Source organism: Lissotriton helveticus, chromosome 11, assembly GCF_964261635.1.
Source record: "Lissotriton helveticus chromosome 11, aLisHel1.1, whole genome shotgun sequence".
In the NCBI taxonomy this organism is placed as follows: domain Eukaryota; kingdom Metazoa; phylum Chordata; class Amphibia; order Caudata; family Salamandridae; genus Lissotriton; species Lissotriton helveticus.
The window spans coordinates 1,097,097,863-1,097,121,155 of record NC_136072.1 but is presented as its reverse complement, the minus strand read 5'-3'; the positions used below and the strand labels follow the sequence as shown (position 1 = coordinate 1,097,121,155).

Sequence of the window (23,293 nt, the reverse complement as noted above, 5' to 3'; positions counted from 1 at the left end):
GCACTGTGGCTGCCTGCAGACTGGAATTCGGTCTCTGTAGCAGTTGGGCGCAGGGCCTATCAGCTTTAGTTCGATGGGTTGTTAGCCTAGCTAGAGGAGAAATGGGGTCTTTGAGATTTCTTCTTAAGGGGGAATTGTTGGGTAATTTAAAAGAGTACTCCCAAATTGTTAAGAACTTTAGAAAGGCTGTGGCACTTCTTGAATTGGAAGAGAGTACTCTTTTTACTATTTCTCCTTCCCAGCTAAAATCCCTTTTGAAACAGGCGTCATGGGATTTATGTTTTACGTTGGATAAGAAGTCTATGCAAGTAAAGAGGGGAGGTGATCTCCTTGCCAACTCATATTTTATGAAGCTTGCCCAACCCTATGTCGCCTGGAATTTACCTCATGGTATTCGGAGATTTTGGTTCCTTTTAAGGCAGGATTTGTTGCCCCTGAACATTCTTTGGGCAAAATGGTATGGGTCTTCTCCCACATGTAACTTTTGTAATATATCTGTTCAGGATCGTTCCCATATATTGTTTACATGTCATGCATTGCGCCCACTTCGGTTGAAGTGGTTAAAGCCAATATGCCTGCAATTGGGTATCCTTAATGTGAACTCTTTTCTACAGGCCTTATACACGCCTCCCAATGAAATGTTTTGCTTCAACATTTTTAACTTTTTTAAATGTTTTTTAGCTATTTATTGATGAAATATGGAGGTTTGTGACGCTAATTTTCTTGTTTAGTGGAAAATGTTGTAGTCGTCATTTTATTTAGAGAAATGTGTATTTGTATTTGTTGTATTTTGTTTTATGTGGCCCTCTTTGGAGTGCCAAAAACATAATAAAATTAAATTGAAGTTGACCAAGCAATATGCAAGCCTTCTCAATAGGGTCTAACACGAATGAGCATAGTAAAAATCTACTCCATAGGCTTGCCAGAGGGGGTGACCAACACAAACATTCTTGCCTACGATGGCAATCTGTGAAATTCCATGTATCAAAATACTTGTATAGAACCTATAACCTAATGTAATGTCAATTTACTGATAGATAGAAGCCTACTGGCTGTGACAAATGGTTTACAATAAATGAGGCCTACTGTCTTTGTTATAATTTCCAATAATAAACAGACTGGACTTACAGTATATGGCATAACTTTTTTCCCATCACAACAATCAGGCCTGTGGGCTTTATCATTGGCTTGTCAGCATAACCAACTAAGGCCTACTGTATTGAGCGTAAGCTTTCCTACAAAGAAAACATCAGTATACAGTCATGTTTGCAAAGTGACAGCTGGAAAAAAAAACATAATATCTACCCTAAGAGGCCCTAACAAGGATCATCACAGAGCAAAGGTCTGATGGAGTCTGTCAAAGGGTGTAACTGACAACAAAACACTTGCCTACTACAGTAATCTGTGAGATTACATGTAAGAAAATACCGGTCTGTAGCTTGTAACACAATGTGATAACAATCCACTGTTAAAAGGTCTACGAGCTTTAAAAAATGCTTTGCACAATAAATAAGCTAGGCCTACTGCTATTGTTATAACTTTTTATAATACGCATATCAGATCTATGGCCTCTGACATAACGTTTCCCAGTGCACCAACCAGAGATATAGCTGGTCACCATAACCAAATAAGGCTTGTTGTTTTTTAGCGTAAGCTTTCCCACAAGACAACCAACAGGCGCACAATGATAAAATTACAATGGTGTACAACATGAGAGGTGTCTAAACAAAATATGATCTCTCCTAAGAGGGCTTAGCAAGGATTCACACAGCACAAAACTTCTATTTCCAAGGTTTATCACAAGGGTAACCGATACCAAAACCCTTGTCTACTACATAAATCTGTGAGGTTGAGAATCTGTGAAACAAAATCCTTCCCTGCAGGCATTAATACAGAGTGCTAACATTCACCCTTAAATGGATTGATGTTAACATGTGCTCTCCACAATAAATATGGCGGGTTAACTACTTTTATCATAACATTTCATAATAAACAGATTGGGCCAATAGCCAAGAACAATGTCTTGCCACCATAACTAGTTCAGTCCGGCTGTACTGAGTATGAGCAGGGCCACTGGAAATCATGTGATTCTGCGGCTGCAGTTTTTACTGCATAATTATGGATTTACCGCATTTACCACTTAATCCAACATCTGCCACATAATCTGTAACACAAAAACTTTTAGTTTAAGTTATCAAAAGATACTAAAAATGTGGCAACTCGTGTCCATGCAGTGGTGGCCTTTCACAAAAGTGACTGCTCAACTTTTAGTTGCTTATTGCTGTATTTGTGTGGTATACTGGTAGTGGCAATGCTAATAGGTCTGGCTTAGGAAAGAACGGGGACTTTTGTGTCATCGATGGATTAAAGCATTCAATAAGCCATCATACATCCAAACTGTCACTCATCTTAGCACTCATGCATCCATATCCACCGACTCATTCTCGCATTTACCCTCTGACACAACCACAACAAAATACACCCTAAACCAAAAACATAAGCAAGATAAATTAACTATATTGAAGTAGAAAACAAGGGCATATTTGTAATTAAAAAAACGAAACAGAGGTATTGTAAATAGTCTATCACTGTTTTAAAGGTCCAGCATGGTGGTCACATTTAGAACCAAAGTGTGGGCCATTTGGAAATGGTGAAACAGTGATAGACTCTGGACCACAGCATTCCAGAATAGTCTCCGGGTTTAAAGAAGTGGGGGATGTGGTGCACTGCAGATGAAATGAGAAGTAATCAAGTGACCGGTTAGCACTCACTGGAGAGCTGTAGCATCATCCTAGGAAACATTAAAGTGAAATGAGTAGAAACAAAGAAGTGAGAGTGGAACTATAAATGATGAAAATTGAAAACAAAAGAATTGTCCGTCCAGCAGTGCCACTGAAGCACACCCATTTTAATGTGGGTGTACACAAGTGATCAGAAAATGCTGTCATTCACAGGGCAAGAGAGCCAAAGACCGATGTGGACTGAATCATTTAGCCATGTTGTACACCGTCATGGATTGGTGCAGAGTAAATGACACTCTGATAAACCAATGGCAGAAAATAGCGGAGTTAAAGGCCATCTATGTATCTATAGGTGTGGCTGTATGTATTATTTAATGTATTTTTTTTACAAGATCATGGCAGACAGCTAAGAAGAGATGCTAGTATGATTACAGTGTAAATCTTCTACCTCTGGGGTTTGTCAAATGGGGTGACAAACACCAAAATCATTCCAAGTAATTTGTGATATTTCTTTTAACAAAATACTTGACTGCTTGCAAAAACAAAACACTTAAAGTCCTATTGAGTTAAAACGTGTGTCACATAGTAAATAAATTAGGCCTACTGACTTTGTTCTAATATTTTACAATAAACAGATGAGACCTAGGGCATCGAAATACCATCTAATAGTGAGAAAATCGGACCTATAACTGTTATCATTGGCTTGTCACCATAACCTACTCAGGCCTCTTGTAGTGAATTTAAGCATTCTCACGAGGCAACCATCCAGCAAACATTCCTAAAATTGCTTAGTATAAAAATTACAGTTGGAAAAGCAAAACATTATCTCTCCCAAGAGGGTCTTAGAAGGATTTTGACAGTACAAACCTTCTATACCCACAGATTTTGACAGTACAAACCTTCTATACCCACAGTTTGTCAGAGGGGGGAACAAGAACCAAAAACCCTGCCTAATACTTTAAACTGGGAGAATCTGTGTAACAAAATACTTATTTGTAGGCTTTTATACAAAGTATTAACAATCTACCCTTAAATGCCTATTGACTTTATATGCTTTTCACATTCAATATGTAATGCATATGCGTGTTGGGGCAGAACTTCCAAGGAGTAGATATTATGCTGGTGTCAAGCTAAAAGTGTATGGTCACCCAACACGACATTGGAGGGCAATAATCGAAACTACGTAATAACACTGTACTCATTGTTGGTTTATATATTAAAGTCTTTTTGGCAAATATCGGGCACAAGCTGTTGTAGAGGGAATATGGTATACATGTATGCACAATGACTGTGCCAGTGTCACATGCTTGTTGAAAGATGCTGTATGATATAACTAATAGAAAGACTACACACACAAACAAATATGTAAGATCTACTGCCTTCATAATAACCTTTCATTGCAATCAGGACAGATACCTTTACCATTGACTGTCACCATCACCAACGGAGACCTACTAACTTGGCTATAAGCCTTCTCTCAATCGAGCATAACATTACAAATGTGTACAAAATACAATGGTCAAAACAATTTAAAATCCCAACTAATATAACCTAATAAGGATTTCCATGGTTTATTTGAGTGGATCACTAAGACCAAAACTCTTGCCTACTACGGCAGTCTGTGAGCTATATATAACAAAATATCTGCCTACGGGCTTTATCACAGTGTAATAACAATCCATCCTTAAAAGCCTATTGCCTTTAACACATGCTTTTCACAATAAGTAAATACGACCCACTTGCTTTGTCAAGACTTTTCATTAAAAACAGATCACAACTCAGGAGCCCGACATAAGTTTTCCCAGTGAACCGAAAAGGCCTCTTGCATTTACCAATGACTTGACACTATAAACAACACAGGCCTTTTGAAAGCACATTGGCTGCCAACCATTAGGCATACATTTATAAATGTATAAATATGTATAAAATGACAGTTGACAAAATAATGTACAACTCCTCTCCAGTGGGACGAAGAGTCATAACTGTGAAATTCAACTACCAGGCATCGTCAGAGTGAGTGACCAACACCAGAACCCTGCCTACTATGGTAACCTGTGAGATTACCTGTAAAATACCTATCAATGGCCTGTAACATACATAAATGTGATGACAATCCACCTGTTAGAGGCCTATTTAGCAATGCTGTTCACACTAAAGAAGACAGACCTACTGCTTTTAAAATAATGCTTCATAATAAACAGGCCAGACATACACCATCTCGCATAACATTTCTATACATGCACATCAAGCCTAGAGCTGATGTCATTGGTTTGTAAACAAAACCAACTCAGGCTGACTGTACGGAGCATAAGCCTCATAGAAGGCAACCGTCAGCCACACAGTAATAAAATTGCAAATGTGTACAAAATTAACATTTGGCAAAGTAACTTATTTTCTTTTATCAGGGCCTAACAAGGATTCTGAGAGCAAAACGTATATTCCCATGGTTAGTCAGAGGTGGCACCCAACACCAAAACCAATGCCTACTAAAGTGATCTATGAGATTCCATTTAACCTAAAAAAAACTATCTGTAGGCTTTAATTCAGAGTAACCACCACCACCCTTATATGCCTATTGGCTTTCATTCCAATGCTTTCATATGCTGCCTTTATCGTAAATGTTCATAATTAGGCCTTTACCCTTTATCATTGGCTTGTCACCATAACCAACTTAAGCCTACTGTACTGACCGTACGCTTTCCATAAAATCTCTCTCCTAAGAGAGTCCAACAAGGATTACTGCATTACATTTTTTTGATTCTCACGGTTTGTGTGGATCAACAACACCAAAAGCCCTGCCTTCTACCGCAATCTGTGAAATTCTGTGTAACACAATACCTGTAGGCATGAACGTTCAGTAATAGCAATCCACACATAAATGCTGATTGGCTTTAACATAAGCGTTTCACAATATATATGTCAGACGTAGTGCTTTCTCGTAATATTTCATGATAAACAGATTAGGCCTATAACCATGATCACTGGCTCCCCCCATTAACCAGCTCAGCCCTGCTGTATGGAGAATAAGCTTTGCCACAAAGTGGAATACACACAGTCTTTTTAGTCGAAGCACGTGCCAATCAAATCTTGTACTGAGGAGAACCAACCAACATGTGGGTAAAGCCTACAGCCCTCTCTCAGTAATACTCTGAAAGCTCTTTTTTGTTGATCACATAAGGTTGCACTGTCCGGCCAGACCTAAAAGTCCATGTATATTAGTGTAGACCTGGCCATCCCACACCGCTCTCAAATGCAAAACTGCACTCTGAAATCTAAAGTTAATGATGAAAGATGAGGGTGCTGGGACTGCAATACATTGCTCACGACTGCCCTTCTCCCAAACGTGCTGCTGCTAGAGAAAAATAAAATTACAATAGCTATCTAAGACACGTTCATAGCATTACAATGTCATGTGTGTTCCCCTGAAAGTTCAAGCTCGGGCACTCATACTACTGCTGCCTCAAGAAGAGGGATAAGTAAACTAAATAATCACAGCTGCTCGGAGGGGAAGCACATTTTTCTACGAAAGCACACAACTTCCGCCCAAGCAAAACATGTACTCTTGGCTCCAAACAGGTGGGCAGACCCAAACCCCTCTTTAAGTACTCCTGAAAGCTATTTTTTTAGGTTTATGACATTATGTCTGGTGACATCTGTGCTATCAGGCCAGACATAAAAATTATAAAAATCAAAAAGCATCATGGTGCATAATTTACCTTTTCTTAATGCATAATTTAGTGAACCCTTCCACATACTTTAGTCTTCCCCCGCCGCATAATTCCAGTGACCCTCCCTCCCCAACCGAGCATGAGCTTTGCCACAAACCAAAAATTTCAATACACGTACTCTGTTCAATGGAAGCACACAACTTTGGCCCAATCAAGTCCTGCACTCAGGGAAACCAACATGTGGGTTGAGGCTAGGCCCGTCTCGCAGCAGTACCCTGATAGCTCTTTTTTGTGTGAATCTTATGAGGTAAATAAATTACACTATCAAACCAAACCTAAAAATGAATAACATAACTCTCACAATAGCTCGCCTTGCAAGTACACTGTCACCCCATCATGTAAGCAGCCCTTTCAACCTAATTCAACAAATCAGGAGGGGCACGTGAAAGTAATGCTACCCATGCAAGTAATAACTTTACTGCTGAGCTTGTAAAAAAGCAACGTATAATATAATACAGCGATACAGGGCCAACAGTTATGAAACCGGAACTCAGATGCAGAAACTAAAAACAGATTGGTGTCGGGGCATCAAAACTATTACACACACTAAAACAGTGAATTTAGGCAGAAACGCTGTGGAGCAAACTAATAATTTACATAAGGGAGAAAGGAGGGAATGGCAAGAGACAAAAGATTGGGGTGAGGAAGGGGGGGGCAATATGGAGAGAATGAGGACGGAAACCGCAAACTGAGCATTATCCCTAAAACTCTTACACGTCACCACACAGTGATTGTGGCTGCACAACTTCAGTACATAAGGTTACCAGATGGATCCACGTCATCAGGGACATATTACTCCAGTCCAGTCTTTGCTTGTAGAAACCAATGTAATCTGGAAATGTTGTCCGCTTGGGCTGAGCTGATCCAGATGTACAACTCCTAGAATGCATCGAGTTTTCATTGAAAGACCAGGGTTAGGAAACTGCGTCAATGATGGCGAGGAGACACAAAGGTGGAAAGCGGGAGCAGGAGAAGTGTGTTAGCATACAATGGCAGGAGGTAATACTTAGGCAAGCGACGAGGCTGCCCATCCTTCACCGACCATGACGGTCTACAGTGGGTCATCATTGTAGTCCTTGCTAGGAAGGCAGGAGGGTAAACTATCTCATTACAAGCTACATAGCTCATGTGATGACCAAAATATTCTCTCAAGATTTTTAGGCTGAATGTTGGGGTCACCAATTTGCAAACTGGGGCTTGGCGAAGAGTTTGGTTTCTCAAATAGTCACTCGAATACAAAGCAGTATTCAACCAACTGGGTTATCTCGGCAGCCTAACATGAGCTCAGTGCGCTCCTCAAGCCCATTAAAGAGTTCGACAAACCTGTTGAACTTAAACACAGACACCTACCTGGCTGGACCCGCACGTACAACAGAGGAACGACTATTTAGAAGAATCTGCCCCAAATTAGAGCTTTAAAGTGATCTAGAAACATCATCTGTGGGTCCACCACAATGTTCACTGGAGGAATCAGGGACGACAGAATACCACAGCTGGAAAAATCAACCGGCTCGTTCCACTTATGAGGTAAATAATGAGACATTCTATGTGGTCACACACCCCACCAGTGAGTGTCTCGCTCTAATCACAATGGTACTTACAGGCTACAAACAGAACCTCGTTTCCCGACAGCTGACATCATCCTGGCACTGCTGGGGTTAGATCAAATCAGGAGGAGGGAGGGAGAAGCAACTGTGATCCATTCAGCTTCCTTACATCAGCATTCAAAATCAAAATGGGAATGGATCACTTGACCTGAGTAACCAGGGTTTATAAAGTTTGCGTGGTATACTGATAAAAACCCCTCATTCACGTATCCTAGAGACAGCACAAGTCGTGCTGCACCACGTAGCTCCCTGGCCACCCGATGAAGTCCGCACAGTAGGACTTGAGGTACTACTCGACCTTTCCAGAATTGGCTAATCATACCCAGATTCAAGGAGACCCTAAAAAGTAACAGCCTCCATTTTCTCTAGGTCCTGAAGAAAGCCCTCCTGACCCACATGGGCAACCACAAGGGCTGAAACATGTTGATCTTTTTATGGACACTTTTAGTGCAGTAGACCCATAACTAGTCTTCCTACGCATGATACCTATTTTAAGCATCTTGAAACCACACTGAATAAATGTATACGTCTGGATATACAAGATTTTAACACCACATTTATTGCTATTCACTTCACCAGAGCACCCTCACCGTTCTCTGATCACTACTGCAATTACCAGTGGTTTACCTCCGGATGGAGGAAGCATACAAAACAAACCCAATGATGATGCTGTCACGTTTTTAAAGCAAGGCGGGGAATCAAGATATACCGCCTCCCCGACTTGTGTACGTGAATGAGGGTTTTTTATCAGTATACCACGCGAACTTTATAAACCCTGGTTACTCAGGTCAAGTGATCCATTCCCATTTTAATTTTGAATACTGCGAGGCTTAGATTACAATCTTTAATGAAGGTACACAACTCCAGCGGGTCCAGTGGGGAGATGGTGGCCTGTAGTGGTCGGACTTGAGGTGCGGCATCCATGGGCACTTCAGTGCCTTCCATGAAGCACGAATGCCAATATATAGATTATTCACACTGTGCCAGTCATTAGGAACTGCACCTTGTGACAAGAGGTTAGCGGCAGTCAACCACCTCTGGGGCAACAGGTCTAACAAGGGGACGGATCGGGCAAATAAACGCAATATGGTCGGATTAGCGACATGCCATGGATAACTCACCTTGTTGTTCTGGCGTGAGATCTGTGGCATAGCAGTATCAGTGAAAAGATTCACTGCTTTATGAAAAAAATATACAATATTTAGAAAATACACTGTGCGTCACTCTCTCCGTGTCCTCGATTAACATACAAATGCTGAATTTTCTCTGGCGTAACCCGTACTCACAGAGTACTACTTTGTCGCCTGTCAGCACCAGGCCTTTTTGAATTTGTTTACTGTTCTTTCACCTCACCTTCTGGAAGCTGCTTACCAGATTCATGAGGCTCTTCCCAAAAAATAATTGGCTAATCTTCCTCCATTATTCCCTCACACACCCACACCCATTCTACAAACTCTTTCATAAACCAGTTTTTAAGTATAAGCTAAGTATTAGTTTCATTAAAATTGTATAAGCATTACAAGCCAGCACAATAAAGTTATATAATACTCTCAACAGATATTATACTCTTACATTGAAAGGGCGTATAATGTGTTTTTATACTGGGGGTTTTATAGCTTTAGTGCCGGCCTCGTGTTTAAAAGAAATATCATAATAGAAAAAAGTATATATAGGTATTTTTTGCCAGGAACAGTCTATCAGTCCTCTTCATCCATTGGTGTGTTCAAATGTCATTCACCCCTGGCTTCTGACGTTGACGCCAATATGGCAATAGGTCAACCCACTTCAGCCATTGGCTCTCTCTGCTATGAGTGACAGTATTTTACTTATGCACATCCACCTAAAAAGCAGTCCACTCGAGTGTCTGGGCTGGAGACCCAATTCTGCTTTCATTTCATATTTTATTGTTTTTTAGGGTATGGCATTTTTTGACAAACATGCACACCACATTTAGATTACATTTTAATGTACAGGTCTACAAAAAATAATGAATAAAAACATTGAAGGCTTATTAAGGCCAGACATATTGCCTTTGCCAATGGTTCCTCCCTTTATTAGGTCGAGCGACCTATCTCAATGCGCATGCGCATTGAGCGGGAGCTCGATATATTGCGGCTTAAACAGAGCTTACCGAGATCAGGCGATTCCCAGGCGATTTCTTCCAGTGCACGTGAAAGCGCGTGCACAATGCCACCAGCCGCTTGCCTCGCATTACCACATCAAAGGCAAGGCGGCCTCGTCTCAGGCCCCTGCTGCTTCACACCCTCATGCCGCTCTCCCCGCTCCGCCCCCTCCCCTGCCCGTCGTGTCGCATTTCTCCTCGTACTTTCACTTTGACGGCCGCAGGCCGTCTCTCGTGTTTCTCGTTGTCTTTAATTGGTCATCTATTGTAAAGCAGACCCTCTTTCCAATAGCATTGGTCCTTTGTAATGCATGCGTTTTTGTGTTAGACTTTGCTTTTATTTTCGTTGGCAGGGCATTTCTCGGACTTTGGCATATCTCAGACTTTGTAATTTTTAATGCCCTTTGTAATGCGTGCATTTTCGTGTTACACTTTGCTTTTATTTTTGATAGCAGGGCATTTCTCGGACTTTGTAATTTTTAATGCGCATTGCAATGCGTGCGTTTTAGTGTTAGACTTTGCTTTTATTTTCCATAGCAGGGCATTTCTCAGACTTTATAATATTTTATGCGCTTTCGAATGCAGGCGTTTTCGTGTTAGACTTTGCTTTTATTTTCGATAGCAGGGCATTTCTTGGACTTTGTAATTTTTAATTCGCTTTCTAATGCGTGCGTTTTCGTGTTAGACTTTGCTTTTATTTTCGATAGCAGAACGGCATTTCTTGCACTTTGTAATTTTTAACGCGCTTTGTAATGCGTGCGTTTTCGTGTTAGACTTTGGTTTTGTTTTCGAAAGCAGGGCATTTCTCGGACTTTATACTTTTTAATGCGCTTTCTAATGCGTGCGTTTTTGGTGTCAGCACTAGGGCAGGGTGAAAGTTCGAAGTGAGGATACAGAGGAGTACCGTTGAACTTGAAAGGCCAGCACTGTACTTTTATAATAATAGTTAGCATCTGCGGCCAGGACTGCTCCGTGTAATCATCCTTCACGAGTCAGTGAGTAATGTGCTTTGAATACGACGGCAGCGCTATCTTTTAGATAAAAATATACATTGCGATTGTATTTACCAGACAGGCTCTCGCTGCTCCTCATTGCGCAATATAGTATTCACTACTAAATTTTATATCACACACGAGTCAGCGCATTACATTTTTACTAGGGACGGCGCAGCTCTCTCTCTGTTCTCGGCACTAGGGTCCGGTGCGAGGAGGAAATGGAAAAACAGGAAAACATAGGAGTACCGTCATTCTTGAAAGGCCAGCACTGTACTTTTATAACAATAGTTAGCATCTGCGGGCAGGACTGCTCCGTGTAATCATCCTTCATGAGTCAGTGACTAATGTGCTTTGAATACGACGGCAGCGCTATCTTTTAGAGTTACATACAGCCTGTGCCAATAGCATGCTTTACAGGTAAAAATATACATTGCGATTGTAGCAACTAGTAATATTTATCGTCAAACATAAGTCAGTATGTAACGGTTTTACTGAGGAGGGCGCACATTTACTTTGCTCTTAGCACTGGTGCCCTACTGCCAACTGCAACTTATTTACGGGCCTCTCATTTCCCTATTTGTATTACTGCACACAATATACCTCAAGTATTGTGCAAACGTTAATAAAGCAGCCTAATCCCTTAACAAACAGCAATTATTCGCACACGTATAGTGATGTTAGAGTTATTAATGTGTTATATTGCTTTTCAGTCAAATGTGTCATGTTTAGAAAGTACCACGTGAAAACTATACTTCTTATCGTATGCTTCCTACGCACACTAAAACAACTTTTTTGTTGTACTTCTTATCGCGTGCTTCCTATGCACACTAAAACAACTTTTTGGTTGTAGTGTTGCCTGTTAGTGGAAGTCTACTCTGTCTCAGTGTTATGTTAGGGCATCACTATGGTTTCACGTTTGCTTATTAATAGCCGCAGACAACGAGTTTGGTGGTCTCCTTTTAAGTGTATGCTTTTATCCTGCAAACGCAGATATTATCTAAAGTTGCGTCTTAGCTTGGTGTTAAAGCCGCACCCCCGTCCTTCACAGTTCTTCCTCACATCGCAGCGTTGACTGGGGCAGAGTCAGATCTTGGCAGACACATACCCCTCGTACAATCCATAATGTGCCCTTAAAAACACAGCCAGCGTTGACCGGGGCAGACTGACAATTAAACAAATCAAAAGCTTTTTCGGCATCTGAGATACAAATGTGAGCTGGAATATGTTTGGTGTTAAGAAAATCTAGAGCTTCAACTAAATGTGTGTTAGTAGACAACCATATTCCTGCTATAAAACCGTTTTGGTCCTGATTTATCAACAAACCCACTACCTGGCTCAATGTATTTGCCAACATTGTTACTATTTTATAATCAGAAATTAGCAAACTGATTGGTCTGTAAGAGTTTACATTTTCCTAGTGTTTGTTCTTTTGGAGGAAGCTTACAAAAATCACAGTATTAACAAGCATTGGCATAGCAGATAGGTCTCGCGTTTGGGACCTTATAAGTCTTTAGCCATGCAACAGTTGATGCTGTTGCAGAAAGGATACTGTGGTGCATAACTGAATACTTATAAGGCCCCAAAGGCGAGACCTATTGGCTATGCCAATGCTTGTGTTACATTGTCTGCATTTTTGCAGAGAATATTCTGGCACTGGTATTGCCCAATGGAGTCTACAAAGCCAATGAATTCTAAAGTGGTTCCAGGGCCTGTGTGAGTGTGTGATGATGCGTTATAGGGGGCGGGGGGGCACTAGGGATTTCCGTGTCTATAGTAAGTACAATAGCTCTATTTTCACTGAGAGGAGGTGCGGGGACAATGAGAGAGAAAAAGAGAGAGCATTGTTGGATTGAGAGTGAAACCACTATATCGCCCCTTTAGATTTTTTCCACACCTTCTAGAACTGTTCCTCCTATTTGTAATCCACATGCACAGGCGTAGAAACTTTTAGCTAATCAAAACCCAACAAAATAACACCAGAACTTTATGACCAATCCGATTGGCTGAAATATGCACAGCAGTCATTAAACGACATGTGACATCGTGCAATGGTTCGCACATAAATCTCTAGGTGAGGACGGAAATAACAAAAGTGAAGGAATGCCCGTCACATGTTTGCAGAACAGGACGTTCGCCTACGCCTTGTTTACATTTCTGTCCCAACAGGAATGTTGTAGACACCAAGCGATATTTTAGTCCTCTTTCGGGTCCTTGCACAGTGGCTGCCACCAGATTCAGGCCCTGTGGCACAAATGCGGCCTGAAAACACAACTTCTGTGGTTCTGATTGATCTATTTGCCCTCCTTTGAAGGTGCCATCTCACCAATTTGCAGGAGCAAAATAAGGCAGGACAGCGGACCACAGAGGTGTGAAGTGTCACGGTTGGAGGTCGAACAGGAGAACCACAAGGCCTAAGTGAAGACAACACTGTGTCTGCACACTGATCCCACAAACAGTGCTGACACGCACTGGAGAGCTGATACCGAGATTAAGTCTCACTTAAAGGTGTCGAGTTTTTTTTTTTACCGCTGGGGAAGTTCATTTTCCTTGCTCTTTGTGAAACTTGCAAAGCCTTCTCAGTTATACGCCTTGTTATTAAGGTTTTTTTTTATGTAACAAGATAATTTCAAGGCACAGTGAGATCATTTTCCACTCTAATCGAAACCAGCTAAGTCAGAAACTGTGAAGATGTTTTGTCTGCGCGAGACTGCCTCGAGCAGAGCTTTTCCAAGCGCAGAAGAGCGCGAAGTGTTCTCTGCAAAGTAGAAGGCAAAACCATTTTAGTGTTAAATTCGTGCTTTTGACACAGCTGAAGCAAAGCGAAAACGTTTGCATACTTAGCAATTTTTTTTGATCATAGAAATAATTAATCCACAGAAACCACCCGCCCCGATTCCCACTACACATGCACAGGCCTGACGCCCAGAGAGGTTGTTCACAGCACAATGCTCGTTTTTTGGAGGCGTGGAGGCATGCACCTTCACCCTTAGTGCTACGAGGGGTTCTCTAATCCTTCACAGCACAATGAGGCTGTTCGCAGTTAGGCCCGAACCCCTTGCGTCCCTGGCATTGAACAGTAGGTAATGCTGAGACACATGCCAGCCCTCACATTCGAAGGCCGCCAGCACAGGGGGCGCTCCTGCTCTCTCTGATGTCAGATGCTGACAGCTTACACTGTGAGAACGGGTACTGCCAGCCCCGGCAGCCGGGAAGCCCTGCAAGGTTTGCAACCCGATAAGCGGGCACAAAGCATTTGCCCCTTCCATGGCGAGCTGCGAGTGAGAAGGAAAGCCCCTTCAACACGCCCCTTTCCTTGCGACTCATAGTTCAAAGGATACCTATTGCGATCGTAATGACAAATACATGTCCGGGTCACTTCTGCGCACTGCGGCTTTACGTGCGGGTCACACACAGAACCCTTGTATAGATCAGTGGGTTGAGCGCCCGCTGAAGAAATCTGTATGTTATATGCTGGTTACAGATCCAAATCCCAGCAGGGCCGAGTCAGGCGTTCATCCTCTCGAGGCTCTTATAATGTTATTAGAGAGCCCAGAGTATATTCCGTTTGGATTGTGTGTAACATACATGGACAATATTACCAAATCCATAAATTCAGACTAAACGAAGACGAATATTCATTCAAGAGCCGAAGAGTTCCATACAAGCATGAAAACCCACACCAGGCCCTTTTCGTGCCGTGAACCTCAGTAAATGCCCGAAATTCTGGGCTCAGCTCTTAGCCGATTCCCCAGCAGTCATTGCTTAGGGTCGAGTGCAGCTGGCAGGACAAAGGATCTATTCCCAGCGCCCCGGGTGTGAATCATGACACCCCCCGTCCCACGCGGGACTGGAGTCTGCAACAAGGTGTGTGCTAAATAAACTACCCGCCCTCTTGACGGGCACAGGTGCCAAGGCGCAGCAGGTACGGGTCGTTTTATGAGACGGAGTTCACACAAGACGGGACCAGGCCGGACCTGCTGAAAAACCCGGCACTGTGAGGCACACGCTTCTATTTCCTTATTACAGGGGTTTCTATAATGCGAACAACGCCCGGAGACAGAGTAAGAGCAGGTCAAAGACAGTATGGTCCTATAACACAGCATCCCTCAGGGCAATACCCACACTCTGCACATCACTTGCTTAATCCCTTAATGGTTAATGCAGTAATTGGGGTTAACCCATGGACACACATCTCTGGTCAAGGACTTCAATTAGGATTCACCCAGGGAAGGCACACGAGAAAAGTCAGGATTAACAGCAGCCCCACTGGCCTCATGCTTCAAGCATGCACAGGACTTATGATGACATGCCCATTCAAGCTTAGGCCGCTCTACAGAGGCTCACTTCTGGGCCATTTGTGAAGCTGGGGTTCAAGGGGAAAATAGGTATGAGGGAACATGCGTGACAGTGCAAACAAAGAGTACAGTAAGGAGCCCAGTCATGCTGTGGGGCGGGGAGGGCGGCTGTGTGGGTCCCAGCAGTTGCACCTGTTCTCAGCACGGAGGGTGAGCCGGCAGGTGGGTGGAGGTGTGAGTAAGAGCCGCACATCCTCTGTGGTGAGAGGGTGCGTGGACCCGTTCCCATGTTAGCACTGAGGTCCCCATCACACAGGCGCCATCCTTCCCCCTCAGAGAGAAGGCACCCCAGAAGGGGGAGGAAAGGCTGGAACTGGCAGGAAGTGCTTGCACCACACACAGGGCGCTACGACGCCTAGAACATCCCATCCCTACGCGCACCTCGCGGCCCCGGCCCTTGATTAAGGACTCACCACTGCACCCCTCAGAGATGCGCTCCCTCTGCTAGAGGTCCGAGCGGTCCATTCACAGAGACGCCAAGGGCGGCGGGAGCGCCATCAGAAACCTTTCAGCACCGATGGCATCACAGGATTGACCACCATGCCCACCCTTAGGCCTGGAAGAGCTTACCCTTTTCAAGTTCACAGGTGGGGACGTAGGGAGAAACGCAGAGAGTAAACAGGACTTTAAGTGAGGGTAGTGCCAGGAGTACCAAAGGACTAGACCAGGTTAATAGCTGCCCCCCCCCCATGCCCTCTATTGATGTCCACGCCAAGAGACCGAGCTTCCGTGCCCCGTGGATTATGCGTCTCACAAAGAGGCCTACCCAGTGTAACGTGGGACACTCTAAACATGTCACTATTTAACATGACATGATGACCGCCCAGACATGATGGGAATCGGTGTGGTCAGGCAGAACAATGATGTAGTGAAGAAAGGACAAGGAAGAGATCAGCACATGTTGAAAGTCTGGTCCTGGCACTGTGGTCCTTAAGCACGCCGATAGACGACATCCTGGCACTGGTGGGGCCTCGTCATGGTAGCAACGACCACCAACGGGGCTTTTGCAAGGTGGACAGGCCGAGGTGGCAGCAGCAGCTAGAAAGGAAGGCCAGAGGCAACAAAAACAAGCTAGACAGCCATGACAGAAACCAACGGCGAGAGACAGAGGCAGTCGAGAAGCAGCACAGATCCAGCAGCACAGATCCACCAACACGCTGCTGGAAAGGGCTCGTGGGCTCCGGTGAGAACAACTGGCGACCACCAAGTCACGGAATATGTATGGAGTGTGCTACGGACCAAAGCTACAGAGGATTATAATTGTATTCATATAGCGCATACTACCCCTGAGGAGGCGTCGAAGCGCCTTTCAGCGAGTAGGTATCAATGTTGATAGGTAGAAGGGCTGCATGGCCGCTCACCAGCAAAGACAACGAAGACAGTTGTGCAATGGATACTGAGTACCTCGAGGAAGATCACAGTTTCATGTGAGGGACAGACTGTCAGGGCTCCAGGGCAGATGACAAGTTCAGGTGACGGACAGACAGCCAGCACTCAAGGACAGATCATAAGTTCAGGTGAGGGACAGACAGTCAGGGCTCCAGGGTAGATCACAGGTTCAGGTGAGGGGCAGACAGACAACACTCCAGGACAGATCATAGGTTCAGGTGAGGGACAGACAGTTAGGGCTCCAGGGTAGATCACAGGTTCAGGTGAGGGGCAGACAGACAACACTCCAGGACAGATCATAGGTTCAGGTGAAGGACAGGCAGTCAGGGCTCCAGGGTAGATCATAGGTTTAAGTGAGGGACAGACAGCCAGCACTCCAAGGCAGATCACAGGCTCAGGTGACGGACAGACTGTCAGGGCTCCAGGGTAGATCACAGGTTCAGGTGAGGGGCAGACAGACAACACTCCAGGACAGATCATAGGTTCAGGTGAGGGACAGACAGTCAGGGCTCCAGGGTAGATCACAGGTTCAGGGGAGGGGCAGACAGACAACACTCCAGGACAGATCATAGGTTCAGGTGAGGGACAGACAGTCAGGGCTCCAGGGCAGATCACAGGTTCAGGTGACGGACAGACTGTCAGGGCTCCAGGGTAGATCACAGGTTCAGGTGACGGACAGGCAGCCAGCACTCCAAGGCAGATCACAGGCTCAGGTGAGGGACAGACTATCAGGGCTCCAGGGTAGATCACAGATTCAGGTGAGGGACAGACAGTCAGGGCTCCGGGGTAGATCACAGGTTCAGGTGAGGGACAGACAGCCAAGGCTTCAGGGCTGATCACAGATTTAGGTGAGGGACAGACAGCCAGGGCTTCGGGGTAGATCGCAGGTTCAGGTAAAGGGCAGACAGTCAGCACTCCAAGACAGATCATAGGTTCAGGTGAGTGACAGACAGTCAGGGCTTGGTGGCAGATCACAGGTTCAGGTGAGGGACAGACAGCGCACCGGGGAAGATCACAGGTTCAGGTGAGGGATAGACAGTCAGGGCTGCAGGGAAGATCATGGGTTCAGGTGAGGGATAAGCAGTGCTACAGGGCAGATCTCAGGTTCTGGTGAGGGACAGACAGCTCTCCGTGGCAGATCACAGGTTCAAGTGAGGGATAGACAGTCAGCGTTCCAGAGCAGATCCAAGTAGGTCAGGACAAGTTAGTTCTTATCATAATTCGCGGGAAGAAATCCAAAATACGGTTCCTTTGGAGAGTTTTTTATGTTGTATGACTCTTATCCGAATTTCGGAGTCACAATAGAGAAAGGTGACAGCCAATACGTGTTTCGCCCCCTCTACATGGCCCTCCAGCCTGGGGTTTCCTCAGGGTGTGGTCGGAATAGTTAAGACTCGAATAGGTCCCGTTCTGCACGTTCGTCAATCAGTTCTCGTAATCACGGCATAGTGCCTGGCGCGAATTCTTCATCTCTGTTGGCATCAGCTCCAGGGCAGATCACAGGTTCAGGTGAGGGACAGACAGTCAGTGCTCCAAGGCAGATAACAGGTTCAGGTGAAGGACAGACAGTGCTCCAGGGCAAATCACAGGTTCAGGTGAGGGATTGACAGTCAGGGCTCTAGGGAAGATCATAGGTTCAGGTGAGAGACAGTCAGGGCTCCAGGGAAGATCACAGGTTCAGGGATAGGCAGTCAGCGCTCTGGGGAAGATGACAGGTTCGGGTGAAAGTGGACGTTGGATGCCTCGTGATAGATCACAGGTTCAGGTGAGTGACAGACAGTCAGCACTCCAGGGCGGATGACAGGTTCAGGTGAGGGATAGACAGTCAGCGCTCCAGGGCATTTCACAGGTTCAGGTAAAAGATGGACGTTGGGTGCCTCGTGGCAGATCACAGGTTCAGGTGAGGGATAGACAGCCAGCACTCCATGCTAGATCACAAGTTCAGATGAGAGATGTGGAACAGGTGTTCTAGGGCAGATCACAGCTCCAGAAAATGACGGTCAGTGACTGCTCTAAGACTAATCACAGGCTCAAATGAAAGAGGACAGTAAATGTAAATGTAAATGTTGGATACTTGTAAAGCGCACTGTTACTCTACCCGAGTGTCCTGGCGCTGTAGACCGCTGGGGAACCTGTCCTGGTTTTCCCTGTGAGATGGTCCCTTTCTGGGTATCTCCAGGGTGAAACCAGGCATCCCCGGCGTCTGTGGGGGGCCGTTGTAGAATGAGGCAAGCTTAATGCCCAGAGTTACAGAGTGTATTCCCTGGTTAGAGTAGGCACTGAGGCGAGAATTATCGAGTCCGTTGACCTTGGTCCAAGACCCTGCCCCAAGACCCTGCCGCGTCGGGAATTGAACCCTGGTCCCGGGCCGTTCTCTGCTTACAGGTCTGCCGCCTCTAACCAGTGAGCCACACCTCTCAGTGACTGCCTGAGTTGAACGCAGGCGTGTGTCAAAGTCGGACAGTGACTGCTTTAGGGCTGATCACATGCTCAAGTAAAGGATGGAGAGTCAGTGCTCCAGTCCAGATCACAGATTCAGGTGCTCCGGGAGAAAGATGGACAGTTAGAGTGCCAGACAAGTTCAGTGAGTGATTCCAGGCAGATAACATGCCCAGGTGAACGAAGGGCACTAAGTGCCCCAGGTCAAATCACAGGTTCTGGTGAGAGATAAGACAGTCAGCTCTCCAGCTGTACCACAGGTGCTCCTTGGCTCATCACAGGCGATGGATAGAATCATTGATGCAGGCCAGATCACAGGTTCAGAGGAGTCATTTACAATGGGTGCTTCAGTGCAAATCAAAGGCTGAGGTGAAAGAAGGACAGCGAGTGTCTCTGGGCAGATGACAAGTTCCGGTTACAGACAGCACTCCAGGCCAGATCGCAGGTTCAGCTGAAATACAGCTAGTGCTTCAGGGAAGATGATAGGCTCAGGTGACGGATAGACATTCATTGCTCCAGACATGATCACTGATACAGGTGAGGTATGTAGCATGGATGCTTCAGGCCAGATCAAAGATTCAGATGAGGAGAGGACCGTTACTGCTCCAGGGCAGATCATGCTCTAGCACAGAACAGGTTCAGGTCAGTGACAGACAAAGGGTGCTCAACGCCAGATCACAGATTCAGGTGAGAAGTGGACAGTGAATACTTCATGGCCAGATGACAGGCTCAGGTGAGTAACCGACGGGGAGACACAGTGGTGAATCAGCACTGATCCCTTGGATCATTGTGGTACCATATCCCCCCTTTTTTCGCTCTCATCTTACAGGCTAAAGCCTACAGCAAGGGCTTCATCACACATGACATACTGCAATAAGGGATGGGAAAGAAGAGTTAGGGTACAGATCACAGGTGCAGGTCAGGAATTAACTATTGGTGCGTCAGTGAAAATAACCAGTTGAGATGACAGAGGGATAGAAGTGCTTCAGCACAGGTTGAGGCAAGAGACGGGCTGAGAGTGATTTAGAGCAGACTCAGAAGAGGCATGAACGGCGAATACTTCTGTACAGTTGATAAATTGCTTTTTAGTGACAGAAGGATGAACAGAGAGAGCTTCAGCACAGATCACAGACTGAAATAAGTGATGAACAGCAAGCACTTCCAGTGAGAAATGGCATCAACTTAAATATTACCACACAAGAGGATAAGCAAGCTAATTTTAACAAACAAGTACAGAATAAACTTTGAGCGGACCGACCTTAATGGATACAGAAATTAAATCCAAGTAACAAGATGAAATTCAGTCGTTGAGAAAATCACAAATGAAAGGATACGGCATTGTATAACAGGAATATCAATCAAACGAGTCATATACGACCTCTTTGTACCAATCTTAAAAAGTACATACATAATTGATAATAACAACCGAATCGTCAAAAAAAAGCTTTGAGTGTGCTCTTGGGTGTGTGGGGGTCAATAATAATGATAAATAATAGCTTGATTTATGATGTTTCAGCTGATAAAAGACTGGCTTTTTTGGAGAAAATGTTAGTTGATTGATTGCACTGTTTTTGCAAAGCTTACAATATTTTTCAACATTTAGAACAGCATTATCAATGGAGAAAAATACTTTAAATACTATTTCTTGTTTATGTATGTGATTGATTAATTAATGAAATGGACAATTTCTGAAGATGGGGTCGAGAATGAACTTTGGTATGCCAATCTGTGACAACAATGGTGAAACAGAATAGCTTGATGCACTATCTGAGCGGACAGCTTGGTTGCCACTCTTGCGGTACATTTTAGTTTAATTCATTTCTGTGGACACAAATTGTTTCAGCACCTATCACCGAAGCAAATTATGGCTAGACACTGTGTGCCTCGACAGAAGTCACAGATTCTGGAGTTAGAAGGCCTATGGAAGAAGGAATCACATACAACTTAGGTACACTTGTCAAATAAATAGCCTATCCCCACGGGCATCACGTGGGCATTGCTTTGTTGCTTCTCAGCTAGGTTCGCTCTATACAAGTGTCACCACTTGTAAAGTCTAAACAAAACTGCATGAACTGATTTAAACTAGACAGAAGCATATGGAGAACGCTCGAGAAAACAGCAGAGAAAACCAAGCCACTACACCACAAGAAGCCAACTCATGCAACTGAGACATTGAACAGATCAGAGCCATTGGTTCAGACACTCAAAGCGAGTGGGGGCAGAAAACAATCAACAGGGGGTCTTCAGTATTTAATTTGTTTTACCAAAGTCAACCTAGTGCAATTAGTACATAAAACCACACTTTACACTAACCCAAATAAGATCAGGTTGTATTCAAAGCCTATCCATACTTAAGCACAACGAGGCAACAATTTAACAGTGAAAAGGAAAGAGCAAGCAAGATCAGTGACATTCCATTGGCACCAAAACTGTACAACCATAGACTGTAGTCGCAATTAATAGCATATACCAAACATTGAGGTAAAATGATGAGTTTTATTTTGTATAAATCTATCCAATGATGAATCCCGAGCCAATATTCTAAACCTTGTTCATTTACCAATAGCGAGGAGCTTGCGCTTCTCAACCAGAATCCCATGGTGTTCTATTCTTAAGCAAATCACTCCTATACATAATCATGTTTATTTCCTCAGCAGCTCTATCATCAACACCGACACCCTTCAAACTTGGACCATTTACACAACCCTCTCTCTATTTTCCCCAAGTCCCCTGATGGTCTTTTCCAGGTTGAATGTCTCGGGCCCGTCTACAGCACAACACCACATGCTCAACCAAAACATCAATGCTTAACATTACTCACGATTACCTTCCTAAGCAGATCAGCCATTCACTCTCTTAACTAGATACAGAGGGTTTTCCTCTCAATAGGTTCATGGTATAATAATAAGATTTCTGATCTAGCTTCTTCCTCCTGGCTGTTACCTAGAGTTAATCAAGTTCTGTCACCCTCTTCTAATGGTCTTTATTCCTCATTCTTGGCATCTTTAGTGTCCACCGGATATGTTCTCAGATAGAACATTCCACTGCTTTACACACTTTTCTAGCCTCATATGGCGCTCAGTTAACTCCCATGGGATTGTCTGTATCTAATCGTATGCATCTTTAGCAGTACATTCCTCGATCACTCCTAATTCATATGTTCACACCACTCCTGCGTGAGGTCCCCTGAAACAGATCACCTGGACTTTCCTGTCAACAGCCATAGCATTCCCAGATAACTTGGTGGGTCTCCTGTACCTGACAATCTGCTGTCCCTCATATCATCTTCTCATGAATCTGGCAAGATCTCACCTGATGTCTCATACTAGATCGAAGATCCAAGTTGTACCCTTTACCAGTTCTGGGAGGCCATCAATTATTTCAGATCCCTTGGGTCTCTGTGGTAACGCCCCTTGTTTCGCTCACATGAAGCAGAATCTCTGGCTTTTCTCCCGTATCACATACCTTGCCCCATCCCCTACACGAGATCTCCCGTCACTCATGCACCAGAAAGATCCTTGTGTCACCCCTGGCCCTGGCCTTTCCCTGTACGCCTGACCCCTTGGGTCTCTTCGGTTCCACATCTATTTGCCTCTCTCTGCCATCACCAACTCTGATCTCTCTCCTACCACAAAGCATGGTGTCTCTCCAGTACATTCTTGCATCTCTGGGGTACCTATAACCCCAAAATCTCTCTGCATTACTAGCCCCCCCTGTATCTAATAGCCCTGATCTGTCTCCTGTACCAGACCCCTGGTTGCTGCTGTAACAAACACCCAAGTTTCTCTTCTGCATCAATGTCTCTGGTACATTCTGACCCAGCACGGTCCTTGACGATCTTCTTGTACCAGATCTCTTGATCTGTCTGTGCCAGACTCTCTCATTTCCCAAGTACCATGACCCACACGCTCAGATCC

General features: G+C 44.5%; 1 protein-coding gene across 1 annotated transcript in view; it reads right to left on the bottom strand.

Moving 5' to 3' along the window:
* SPECC1L (sperm antigen with calponin homology and coiled-coil domains 1 like) overlaps window positions 1–23,293 on the bottom strand; it is a 622,366-nt gene that overhangs the window by 598,805 nt on the left and 268 nt on the right. The window lies entirely within an intron of this gene.